The 14,015-nt window shown below is 39.7% G+C and overlaps 1 pseudogene; it reads right to left on the reverse strand.

Annotated features, from left to right (window-relative positions):
• Positions 1-14,015, reverse strand: part of LOC104147629 (transient receptor potential cation channel subfamily M member 6-like) — a 38,973-nt pseudogene that overhangs the window by 20,256 nt on the left and 4,702 nt on the right.

The following is a 14,015-nucleotide window of genomic DNA, read 5'->3' on the forward strand; positions in this document are numbered from 1 at the left end:
TCCCTGGAAAGGTGATGGAGCAGCTCCTCCTGGAGGTCCTCACTAAGCATGTGGAGGACAAGAAGGTGATCAGGAGTAGTCAGCATGGAGTCACCAAAGGGAAATCATGCTTGACCAACCTGACAGCCTTCTATGATGGAATGACTGGCTGGGGAGATGAGGGGAGAGCAGTGGATGATGTCTCCCTGGACTTCAGCAAGGCTTTTGACACTGTCTCCCATCACATCCTCATAGGCAAGCTCAGGAAGTGTGGGCTGGAGGAGTGGACAGTGAGGTGGATTGAGAACTGGCTGGATGGCCGAGCTCAGAGGGTTGTGGTCAGTGGCACAGAGTCTAGTCAGAGGCCTGTAGCTAGCGGTGTCCCCCAGGGGTCAGTCCTGGGTCCAGTCTTGTTCAATGTATTCCTCAGTGACCTGGAGGAAGGGACAGAGTGCCCCCTCAGCAAGTTTGCGGATGATACTAAACTGGGGGGAGTGGCTGACACACCAGAAGACTGTGCTGCCATTCAGAGGGATCTGGACAGGCTGGAGAGCTGGGTGGAGAGGAACCTCCTGAAGTTCAACCAAGGCAAGTGCAGGGTCCTGCACCTGGGGAGGAATAACCCCATGCCCCAGGACAGGCTGGGGGCTGACCTGCTGGAGAGCGGCTCTGCAGAGAAGGACCTGGGAGTCCTGGTGGACAACAAGTTGACCATGAGCCAGCAGTGTGCCCTTGGGGCCAAGAAGGCCAAGGGTATCCTGGGCTGCATGAGGCAGAGTGTTGCCAGCAGGTCGAGGGAGGTGATCCTGCCCCTCTACTCAGCCCTGGGGAGGCCCCACCTGGAGTCCTGTGTCCAGTGCTGGGCTCCCCAGTACAAGAGAGACATGGAGCTCCTGGAGAGAGTCCAGCGGAGGGCTACAAAGATGATGAGGGGACCGGAGCATCTCTCCTATGAGGAAAGGCTGAGGGAGCTGGGCCTGTTCAGCCTGGAGAAGAGAAGACTGAGGGGGGATCTGATCAACGTGTACAAGTATCTGAAGGGAGGGTGTCAAGAGACTGGGGCCAGTCTCTTCTCCGTGGTGCCCAGCAACAGGACGAGAGGCAACAGGCACAAACTGAAACACAGGAAGGTCCATCTGAACATGAGGAGAAACTTCTTTCCTGTGAGGGTGACAGAGCACTGGCACAGGTTGCCCAGAGAGGTTGTGGAGTCTCCTTCCCTGGAGATATTCAAAACCCGTCTGGATGTGATCCTGGGAAATATGCTCTAGAGGACCCTGCTTGAGCAGGGAGGTTGGACTAGATGATCTGCAGAGGTCCCTTCCAACCTCAACCATTCTGTGATTCTGTGATTTTGTTTAAATTAATCTCTTTTATCTCCGTTAATAAGCCTTCATTTGAAGAAACTAAAACAGAGTGAATTGTCTTAATTCCTCATTTCAGATAAATTTCTCATCCAAAGCATATTACAGAACTGAAGTGGAAACCTGCACAAAGTATGGAAGTCTCTTTATAAAAGCATATGATGAATATCTCAATATATGCAGGAATACATACGAGGAGTTCCTGTTCAGATTATTTTTCTGGGTGTTTCCAAACATGCTATTACTCAAATCCTATAAAGAAGAGAAATACTTTTACTGGTAAAATCTGTACATCACTGTCATATGCACACCAAGCAACTCGAAAAGGTCTAAATCCTGAAAATAGTTATTGGTATGTTTATTGTTAGCATGAATAATCCCACTGACAGGCAGGTGAATTATGGATCTTTATTCTGTTTGCCAGGTGATGAAGGAAGCCATTAACACACTTGGAAAAAATCTGTAAACAATCCTTCATTTTTTTACAGTGACTTCCATTCTCATAAACATCTACGCTTGACAAAACCAATCCAGACTCTCAATCTGTCACTCAGATTTACTGAGCTAAAAAACAGTGACTTTTAAATAGACAGGCTTTTTCCTCAGGGAGCATCTATTTTAAAAATTGCCGCTTTCCTACTAATCCCCACTCCTTGCCATAGAACTACTAAACCTTGGATAACAAGACACAGCTTTGGAAATGAGAGGTGTATTGCTTATCAGCCAGTCATCCTGCATTTCTACATTTCTTGTGCAAGAATGAGAAGGATGAGGCTCACACAACCCTATAGATACTCTTCCATTTCTCAAATACTAGAGTCTGCTCAGTAAAGAGCTTTTCCAACAATCTCTTTGGCCTCTTGAACAGATTTTGTATGTCCAGTGCCACCAGTTATCTTCAGATAAAATTCAATTGCCAAACAAGCAGAGCTTTTTTAATGGTCTTCAAATCCCCAGTGAACAGTGTGAGAACTTCTCAGCCTGGAAAAACTGAATGATTTCATTTTAACCAAATCATTATCTTCACATCTCCTGAAGCTACTCTCTCTGGTCCTTTGTCACTAAGATAGTGATAAACTAGCTGCAGGCAATATGCCAAAAGTGTTCCTTTCCTTTGTCACTGAGTAACTAAACAGTGTAGTATTTAATCAACAGCTGAATAAAATCAAATACCCGTGTTCCAAGATATTTTATTCACCTAAATGAATTTCTTTTAGAAGGGATTCTTCCTGTGCTATGAAATACATTTTACCTTTGCACTCAAAAAGAAAAGCAAAAATCCCTTTCTAGATCTATAGCTATCCATTAAATGAAATCTTTTTGCTGCAGTCAATATTGCAGCTTGTGAACAAACTCATTTATTTTCTTTTATTTCTTTTACAGGGGATATTTGTTTTGTTTATATGCTTTGTTTTGGTATGTAGAAAATAGGTCTATGAACAGGCAAAGATTAAGGGGCTATCTTTCTCTAGACAGAATGAATTTATTAGATCATATCAGTATTGGCATTCAATAAGACTTTTTATAGTGCTCAGTTCGTTTAATTCTTCCCATCAAACTTAATGGCAGCTTTGCCATTGATTTCAATAGAAAGCTGAATTAGACTAATACAGAGAGTTTTGAAATCCTGCCGATAGCTCTATCGATATTTTGCAAACCAAAAGAGTATATTGTAGATAATGCTACAATGGTTATATGGTTATTTCTGCAAACAGCAGTTACACAAGAAACATTCTCATAGTGTTCCTACACTGCTAAGCCTTTAAATAAAAATATGCATTTTATACTCTATTCTGGCATTCTCTTGGTGCTACCTGGTCTGCTAAAGTTGAGCAACACCCTCCTGCACCCCTTTAACTGCTTGCATACTGCACACATCCGGAGAAGCAATTTTGCCAGCAATGCTTCCCAGTCAGGCCTTCCATTAGTTCAGATACGTTACATTTCAACCCAATTAGAAGGGCCTACGCATGCTAATGCCTCTCATATTCACAGTGGCCATAATCTGTTCCAAAGGCTTTAGCTTATCAAAGTCTTTTTGTATGATAAATGCATACAAAGGACACAAATTAGCCACAAAACACACCTTTCTGTCTTCACATGGATCCTTTCACTGTCGCTGGAACTCAAGCTTTCATTCTTCTCGTGAAAATATTTTTCCATGCACTGCTCCTCAAGGTCATGGAGCTTCTTTAACTCCTCATCACTCAGGTACAGCTCTGAACAAAGGAGGTAATAGGTGGTATTAAGCATGCTAACAAATGCCCCTCCGTTTATACCCTTCTGTGAAAAAAGAGCAAACTGTCAAAATAGGTTTCCTTTCCCTTCCTTGACAAGAACGAATCAGACCTTATTCCATGAATTTGGGCTTATGTATGAAGACCAAACATGCCAACTATGCATAAACGTGTTTTTCAATCTTATCTTACGTAGGGAGAGAAACTACCATGATAGAAACTACACTGTATTTTCACTCATTCTTTTAAAGACTTTAAAATGCACAGCTAAATGACTGCTCACATACATATACATTTTCTCCCTAACTTTTTCCATTACTTTGTTATACATGCATAAGACTCATAAGACTTAGAGATAGATATATAAGACTTACTTATGAAGATCTTGCTATAATTTGATCAGGACATTCATTAAGGGCTATTCACCTATAACAATTATCATCCTTTCAAGTACGCAAAGCTACGAAGCTTTTTCTCATCTACTTGCTTCAGATGTTCATATGAACAAAACATTAAGCAAATATTATTTTCACTGGGGTGAAAAGAATTCATTTAAAAGTTTAAAACTCCACAGCATAGGCTGCTCATGAGACTGTTCTTCTAGAAGGCCAGCATAAGACTTCTGAGAGAATGGGTCGATTATAAGTCAGTATGAAGAAATGCACATGGTATAAAAGAGCAAGTCAGTCTCTAGAGGATTTATCTTTAGCTACCTCTCTGATCCAAGTTGCATATCTTCCAAGCTCTTTTTTATTTTTCCTTTTGCACACCAGAGTTCACACTGCACTTACTACGGGGGTAGCTGTGACAAACTGCACAGCAATGTTTGTTACCAGCTTTAGTACCCTGCTGCAACACATGGCATACCAGTGAAGCACTGCACAGTGGTCCGGGATCCTTCTCCCATGCTGAATGAGATGTGACCATCTGCTGGGCTCTTTTCCCATCTAACTTATCAGTGACCTTACCTCGAAGATTTTACCTTGGTATTTTCATTGATTTTCCACTGGGTGGCACTGGATCCTCATTGCTAAAACCAGTTAATTACCACCATACCAAAAATTAAGTAGAAGAAACTTATCAAGTAGTGTGTAGGCATATAGAAAAAGAAAGCAAAGGCATATGAAGAGGAAAAAAAAAAAAAATCTCTTTCTGAGAAAGGGTGTAGGCAAGGTACTAGCTGCCTTCCATCCAAGCACTTTTAGATGTGCAAAGCAGTCTTTTAGCTTCCCTGGTACCTGATGTACCTTACAAGTAAGACACCCTCTGTGCCAAGTTGGTCACTTATACTATGCACACATATAAAAAGAACAGTGCTACTTCAAAGGAAGACTGCTGTACCCAGCCTCGATAGAAGAGCTGAGTCTAGGAGCAGCAGTAAAACAGCTCAGCATTGATTAGTTCAGCCCACATTTGAATTCTGTAACCATTTGTGAGCACGGCAAATATCTTTAGGGCTTAATGTCCAGCAGAGAAAATCCTGAACAAACCATAACCCAAGCAGGGGCTGTGCAACTCTCTTATTAGGTATGGAGGATATATGTTGCATCACATTCCAAAAAAAAAGGATGAGGCTGTCCAATACTACAGACCAATGTTCCCCAGCATTTTATGAGGTAAACTTACAGCCACCACCTTTCTTCCTCCTCCTCACTCCCTTGCCTTGCCCCATCACCCTGCAAGCCTCCACTGCTGAGTCTTCATCCCCCACCTCATCCCAACACCTTGTGGTCACACCTCCCTCACTGCAGCGGCAGGGGGCTGCTCCCAGCACAGTGGCTGGAGCTGGCAGCAGTGGGACAGGAAGCTGGCATCACCATGAAGAAGTGTAGGAAGGACCTGGGGACAGAGGAGTACCAAGGTGGAAAGGGTTAAGGTGACAACAGCCAGGACAGTGCACAGAGGGACCGCAGCAGCAAGGAGGTAGGAGGCTCCTGTCCTCTGTCCCCAAATTTGCCATCCCTGGATGTCCTCTGTCCTCAGGCTCTGCTGTTACTTTTCCATTGCATTGCTCATGCAATTGCACTCATCACATTGTGTTGCAGTGCTGTTGCTGCCACCCCACATCCCAGCAGGATGCAGTACTGCCAAGGACTGTGTGGGGATTGCTCTGGGCCTTACCTTTAACATTGATACCCACTGTTATAAAGTATGGCACATTGACTAACATCCAGCCCAGAGCCTAACATAAAGGGGTTATTTTGTGCATGGCCAAGGATCTATCTAGCAAGCAGGAGTTTCCTTTTACTAATCCTGTTCACTCAGAGGCCCATGTGCTTTAATGGGATTCTACCCTCATGGCTCCTATACATCTACAAACAGGTTTTGTTAATTGATGCAGAAATGGGTCCTCAAATATTAGGTTTCACATCACCAGCTGATGCCACAATGTCACGAAGGGACTTTCCACTCACATGCAGCACTACACAACAAGTCAGGGACACAAATATTATTAGGAATAATATTTGCTGAAGCATCTTTTATGGGCGTCTAGTACCTCACCTCAAAATACCCTGAACTAGTTTACTTAATACATATGACTATCATTACTATACAAAGGAACTGAAAACAGAAGTCTCATCTCCACTCAGTATTGTTTTCACTTAAACTGTCCTTTACCTTATAAACCACAGATGCTGATGACCTATGCTCCAGACAGATAAAAGCCATGAAAACTTAATGGGATATGAAGGACACAGAGGGAAGAAGTCGATGACTATTATTGGAAGAATAAACATAGGGTCATCATAAGGGTCTGTGAGTCTGGGCAATTAAAAAAGAATTGTTGGTCTTTTCAGGACAAATGTACAAAAAATGTGTATCGCCAATGTGGCTTATTTTCTTTAAAAATAAGGTTATTGTATCCTACAGAAAAAGTTGCTGCCACTTTAGTTCAGCTCAGAGTTGTGACATATTGATGATACTCCACCAGGACAGTTCTGCAACACCATTTGGAGGTCACGGGCCAGCTTCATTGAAAATAAGATAATAACTATTATTGAGCATGATGGTGCTGCCAGGCAATGATGTAAGTTAAAACTTAGACAAGTTCTTCATTCTATCAATGGTATGCCTTTACTGATACACAATACATAGCAAAGCAAAAGCCAAACACAAAACAAACTATTGCCCTAAATGAGCTCTCAGACAGGCAGGTTAAATTCAGTTTTGCAAATAGAAACAGTCCCCATCCCAGAGAATCTCTTTTTTTGGAGAAGCTCAGCTAAAAAGTGATGGGAAGTTGGCAAAACACTCATTGTCAGCGATTCCTGTTGGTCTCCAGCTTTGCTCTGCTTACTTAGTCCAACATCGCCTTCCTCTTGATTCAACTCATTTGGGGGCTGATGGTGGAAGATGCGGTTGATGAGGAGTCCAACGTGGCTCAGGAGAATGAAAGGTGGAGGCAGCCATGGCTTCTCATGGTAGGTCATAATGTAGCGGTAACAGTTGTACTTCCAGAGCTTGTTCGATATGGATTTCAAGTCAAAGTAAACATTACTTAGAAGAGAGAGAAAGAGGAAAGGGAGGTAAAACATTCCTGTGAGAAATCCTCCCAGTATAGCAGAAGATGCTTGTCTACAGATCTAATTCGGCACTGATAAAGTCCCATCCCTCCAGCGAGGTAAATCAGCTTAGCAACTTTCATTTAACAAAGCAGCAGCACATGCCTGCAGCTAGCACACAGAGGATGGGATCTTCAAAGCTGCCTAAAAGATCTGGAGATCCAATTCCCATTCAAATTAATGGGAACTGGACAAAAAATATCCCTGAAGTGGCTTTGAATCTCAGCCAGAGTATTTAAATTTTAATATGTAGCCGATCTGGGAATTCAACATTGTCTGCTGAGCTGAACAGGATTAAATGTAGGAGTCAGGCTAAAGGAAGTGTGTTAACAAAACAGTCCTGCTGCTCTTCAGTGCATTCTCTCTTGAGCAAAATACCTGCTGCAAGAGGTAGCTACAAAGGCAACTCTTCTGCAGGGTACTTTTTCTGGTGATACTACTAAATTTGACTGCTGCAGCACCTAACATTTTCCCATACTATCATAGACCCCAGTTCAGGTAAGCAACTTTGTGTTTTCTGGTACTTTAATTTCAATTGTAGTCCTATCTGGGTCCTACATGCCCAACATATAATCACAAAAACATCAGCTTTGCTTCTGGGAGCATAATTAAACATATTGCTAATACCCATTTTTGGTCCCACTTCTGGAAGAATCAAATCACTAAGCAGAAGGTTTAACATATCACTGTTGCTGAAGGTCTAAATCTAGAAATAATTCAAATTACAATTTCACAGCTGTGTATTAAAAAAAAGTTAATGCCTTGCCACAATTTCAGGAAAGGGATTTCTAATTGGGAATGGGAATAGAATGAGTTTTGATCATTCAGTTTTCTTGAATATTAATCACTACATTTCTTCATTTGAACTTTTATTTTTAACTTACAGTTGACTTTTCTTACTCAGAAATACTAGAACTCTAGGAAAAAAAATTAACTGCTTGGATTAGATTGTTCTCTGCTAATATTTGCACACATTGCTCTTTACCATCAACATATCCATGAGAAACTTAAACCACTGCAGTGGAAGGGAGTCCCTATTAAAACTCAAAAGGTTAGGATTACTACCAAGTCATCGATGAAACTCTCCTATTCTGGCAGCAGACATTAAAAAGCAGAGATTTAAAAACACTGCAGTTAGTTAGATTTCAGTTCTAGAACACATCAGATATTGCACCAAACAAAATGAATTTTCAAGTTATTTCCCAGAGGAAGAGCACACCCCTAACAAAGTCATTACCCCCCTTCCCTCAAATGTCTCCTCCACTTATCTGCCAGTTTAAATATTATGCTTCTTTATGATTAACTTTATGTAGACTGTCAGCACAAGAAATATAAATTTTAGGAATGAAAAACAAATTACGTCAGAGTTGAATTAATGTTGGTTGTTTGCCAAGTGGAGTTGTCCCCTTCCTTCATCACAGTTACATGCTCAGATTCTGTTTAAATGGCAAAACAGCTTAGTTGCCTCCTCATCCCCTTCCTCCCACCCTTCTACTTCCACTATTTTTCTTTTATTCACCTGGACCCCTTGGAAGACGGGGTAACAACCCCACATCAACATGCCCCTAGTGGAGCATTTTTGGTGGAAGCCTCTTGCTGAAGTGTTGGCAGAGCACCTATTAGTTGGCCTTGCTTTTGCAGCAATATACCATGGTACCTACTTAAAGAAAGCAATGAGCAAGTTGACGATGATGATGTACTGCACAAAGAGGTACACGGCTTGGAGGAACGGCGTGAGGAAGGAGCCAGGAGTACAGTCTTGGTTGGATTTGCAGACTGAAAGTAAAGGACACACAGACCACAGTTAGCAAGGAAATCAGCACAGCAATGGCATGGGCGCCGCACTTGCGCCAGTAAGAAACAGGATGGCCCCAGTTACTGCCATGGAGTTATGTTATTTAATTTCTAATTAAAGAGTCTACCTCTGCTTAAGGGAAATGATCTGAAGTGTCTTCATGACGCTACCATCTCACAGTTTCCATTGCAATATGGAAGTTCTAGATACCATTTCTTAAATATCAGTTCTTACACCAGTAACAGACTTTTTGTTAAAGGGAAAATGATGTAACTGAAATATATGCTGGAGATAGCACACACTCAAGTAAATTGAAATCCAAACCATCGATCTTTAAAGCAAGTAAGAAAGCTCTCACTGACTCCAGTGTGGAAAGGATAAGGCCTCAGGATGACTTCATCAATCCTAGAGTATTATTCCTATATAGCTTCAGTAAGATCACATTAACTCATGTGCAAATGGATATATGGCTATGAATATTTGTGAGATGATGCAACAGTTCATAGAAACTAAGGGATCCCTCTTAATGTTCTTAAATTGCCAAAAAAAAATTAAACGTTTGTGATTATTTAATCAAATGTTATACCTTTGAGGAAATTTTAAAAATATATTTATAAAGCAGCAACCCTAAATTCAGGAGAAATTCCACAGCATTCAGAGTCATTAGGGAAATGAGAGTTTTATTTGGGAAGTTTCAAATTTCTAAAGGTTTAGCATTAATAAGTGATTAAATGGATTAAACTGTGAAACTTAACAGCATGGTTTTAATAAAAGTATTTTGACTCAGAAAAAAGTGTTTTATAATCAAGATATATAGTCATCATGTGACTGCTTCAGCAATAATGGATGCAATACCCTTCATTATTTAAATGAAGCAGGCCTATGCTGAACTATATATCTTAAATATTTGTATCATCTGTTTGTTTACCTACTTTTCTGTTTTAGGGACTGTTTTACTTGCACCCATCACTTAGCAGCATCTGAGTGCCTTCCATCTGTAATGATGAAGTCCCTCCTGGAGTGCCTGGCTCTTCCCTCTCATTACAATAAAGTCAAAACCATAAAATCAAGAGATAACATCTTTTCTGTTTACATTGATTTGGTATATTTTTTTCTATATGTAACTGGTTGATTTGTTTAAGAATGATGTCTGTTAATACAACTCTTACTATGGTAAAAAATCCTTTTCTTTCTTTTTTCTTTTTTCCTCACCCCCCCTTGTATTTTTTATGGCAACTTTGCAGTCTTTTCTCCAGGAGATCAGCACTTTTGAAGTGGCCTAATTGGAAATTCATTTCACTGCCAGATCCCCTGACCAAGAATAAGCCTAGTATTAGTCCCTATGTAATATATCTGACCTTTGTAATATATTTCATTTCAAAAGTTAAATTTGGAGGCTTTAAAGCTTAATATTCATTTTAAACAAAGAAACTAACATTCTCATCTTTATTCATACAGTATTAAACTAATTAAGGCCATATATGTATACTGGAATCAAAATTGTTCGAGTAAGAATAGACCCAATATGTGGTCCAAGCTCTAAGAGCCCTAAGTGACCACATTTAAGCACGTATTAAATTTAATCTGGTGAGCTGTCCTGTGAAAATTACCTACCATCTATTTCTCCAGCATAGACTTTGCCAAATATCATCCAGTCGGGTTGAAACATAATATATCGTGCCAGAGTTCAAAAAGGAGGCTCCTCTGGTGAAAAGATTGCCTTTCATGACACTCCAAAACTCAGCAGGACTATGGCCATCATGATCACAATATAGAACGTTTGCTGTCTGTGTGGAAAAATTATGTTAATTATATGTAAAGGAGACATACATTTTAGGGAGGAGAATCAACCACAGCTTTTACAAATAGGAATACAAAAACAGTATTAATAATCTAATTTGCTAGAGGAAAGAAAAATATTTTATTTCTATGAACTGGATTATCCACATGTTCTCTAGAAGTTAAATTCATTCTGGACTAAAAAGTCCACAAGTCCTACTCGCTTAAGACCCTCTTAAGGTCTTGAGTAGGATTTGAATAATGCAGAGACTTGTGTTGGTTCTCTTCTTCAGTTGTATGTTCTTCCAGAGAGCAAGGAATATCAGTGAAAATGATTTTGCCTTCTAACACTGGACCAGAATTACTATGCAAGGCAGAATATAAAAGTATTAACAAGATAGTTCCCAATAACCAAGGGAAATTACAGAGGGAATCTGCAGATGTCCCTCAAGACTAGGCAGCAGTTCAGCAGCAGTTCTGATATCAAAAGAAAAAAAATTAACTTTGATCTCAGATAAATTTTGCCTGCTAAAAATGAGATATAATTATTTGAATCAAAATGTAAAATAATAATGAGACAGTTTCCAAGAGCTAGGGGAATTATCTATAGTAGTGAGCACGTCTGCAAGAGACAGAGATTTTTCTTCCTCGCATTATCAAGCTGGATCAGAAACTCAACTCAAATGCAACCCTTCTCTAAGGAACCAAGTGAAAATGGCTTTTGTGAATAAATTCAAATAATGAATAAATTAGAGAGAACTGAAATCTGATTGTCAATTCACAAACAGAAAGAATGGTAGGTATTTGCATGTAATATATTCACTATGAGTTATTAGGTCACCTCTCATTTGGCCGCTGTTCTTTTCTAGATTAATTTCTGACATTTATAGGTTCCTCAGTAGATATCTTAACTACAAAAATAGTTCTCCAAATTGTAATACTTACCATTTTCCCAATCATCATCAGGTATGGGCCAGCATGCTGAGTCACAGCAAAAAGATCAAGGAGCCGTGCATACCAAAATATTATATCCAAGCAATAAAGTAGCCGCCCTGCCGTTTGAACAGGTGGGTTGAACCAGTGCAAGCCAAAGCCAATCATAAACAGGATGATAGCTATAGAATCAGTAAAATTCCAGTATTCATAAACCCACACCTTCATTTTTTGGCTGGATTTTCCAGGCTCTGAGATAAATACCTGAGCAGAATGTAGAAAAAACAACAGAAGCTCCATTAAAATCACTGGTACATTCTTTACACTTTTCCTGTCTGAACTGTTTCATGATATTTGGGAATGTACTCCTTTTTTTCTTTTTTTAGCAGGTCTGCATATTATGTACTGCAATCCACTGTTTACTGAGGTTTGTATTGAATCTATAATGTCATATTGCTCAAGCATGCTACACCAAATAGGATAGCTCTTTCTAAGGAAATATGAATTCTGATACTGAACCCATTCACTGAAAAGCACATTCCTCAGCAGAAAAAAAGCAGGCAGTATAGAACTATTATGCATATGCATTGTTATAAATTAATCAGTATTTTCTAGAGGAATGGTCATGACCTGCAATAGCCATTTCAAAAGCCCCTAAGTCAAGGAAAATGCCAATCTAACCTTGCTGACGGGAAAATAATTAATGCATCTTACTTTAGACTGAAAATATAAAGCAAGATCCTTGCATTCTGCCAAGGACATGCTAAAAAAAGGAGTGTTGGCAACTAGCAAGGTAAAGAATGAAACATTGGCTCCTTGAACTCTTGAGGTGCCCCAAAGGGATTTTAAGCTTCACTGAGTAAATGTGTGAAGTGGAATCTTTGGGAGGCCATAAATAAAATGTTTACACATTGCGTGAGTGAGGCCAATTATGTAGTGCTATGTAAGATCACACTGATAAGTAGCAAGTGAAAGAGAGGTTCTGAAATGTTATGTCCTGATCCTGCAAGAATTTACACATAGGAACACATTTGCACAAACAAGTGATCCTACTGAACTCAACTGGACTAACCCACACGAGTAACTGGTTGCAGGATCAGGGCATAAGGCTTTAACAATTACTTGATACAATCTAGAGAAATATGGGTTTGCACAGTCACATATAGCAAGGCCCTCAGCAGTTAATTAGCTGCACGTTAAACAATGCATCCTACAAAATCTTTTCCAGCAGTCCAGAACTAGTACATGGACAAAGAAATTCATGTAGAAGACATCAACCTCAAAGTATCCAGTTAAGGTTAATGATAGAAAGAAGACACTGGTGTTTGCACCATTGATATGATGCAACAGCACAACAGTGATCTCCAAAGTACTTGCTATTTCATATCCGATTTTCTTCTCAGTTAAACAGTCCTTGAGTATATTTTTTTCAATTTTATCTCATGCAGCCACACAACTTCTATGTTCATCCCAAACTTCAATCTATTCCCAAAATTTTTGCTGCCCCTTAAAATCCTTCACCTCTCTTACTGATTTCACACTCTTCTGAGTGATCTGACTATTGTAACAGCATCCTTCACTCAGAACTGAGTGCTTTTTTCAGTGTTTTATTCTCCTAAAAGTATAGCATTACAAAAATCATATCAAAAATATCTCACAATACTGCTGATTATTATGTGCCAATTCCACACTGATTATATGTCTGATTAGATAAAATAATTTGGGAAATATGTAGCTGCCTTTGTCCCTAACCTCAGCTTTGGAATGCAAGGTGTGTTCAGAAGCTCAGATTTGATCAACTGCAGCTAATTGTGATTAATTTTGACTCACTGTCATTTTTTTCCTGCCCAACTAATACAGCATTAAAATTTGATGGGGTTTTTCCAGTTTTGTTTCTAGGGGGTCAGCTGGACTTGATGGAGACCCTTAGATTATTTTGCATATAACATCTGTTAATTGATAACAGTGTCCACAAAGTAAATATCTAAAGACAAATTCCATATTCCTTATAAGAAGTCTAATGGTCTATGCCAAAAATTTAAGAAATTGATGCCTACACTGAGGCTACAAATCCCAGTTCAGCACCATGACTTTCAAGCAACCTGCACATTACCACTGGCTTAAGGAGATTTAAGGACAAACTTTAAGACCTATTTTGAAAGCCCAAGTAGTGGTCTTCAAGTAAAAGACTTTTGAAGCATAAATGTCATATGTATTTCCTTCCCATGCAAAATTCTCTACAAAAAAAATGTAGGATATGGTATTCTTAAGTTTTTAATATACCCCCTAAAGATGAGGAGTAGGAACGGAAAAGCTTACCTCCCTGACTTTTTCAATGGCAGTGCTGAAAATATGAACAATAACA

This window comes from Struthio camelus, chromosome W (assembly GCF_040807025.1).
Source record: "Struthio camelus isolate bStrCam1 chromosome W, bStrCam1.hap1, whole genome shotgun sequence".
Lineage (NCBI taxonomy): Eukaryota > Metazoa > Chordata > Aves > Struthioniformes > Struthionidae > Struthio > Struthio camelus.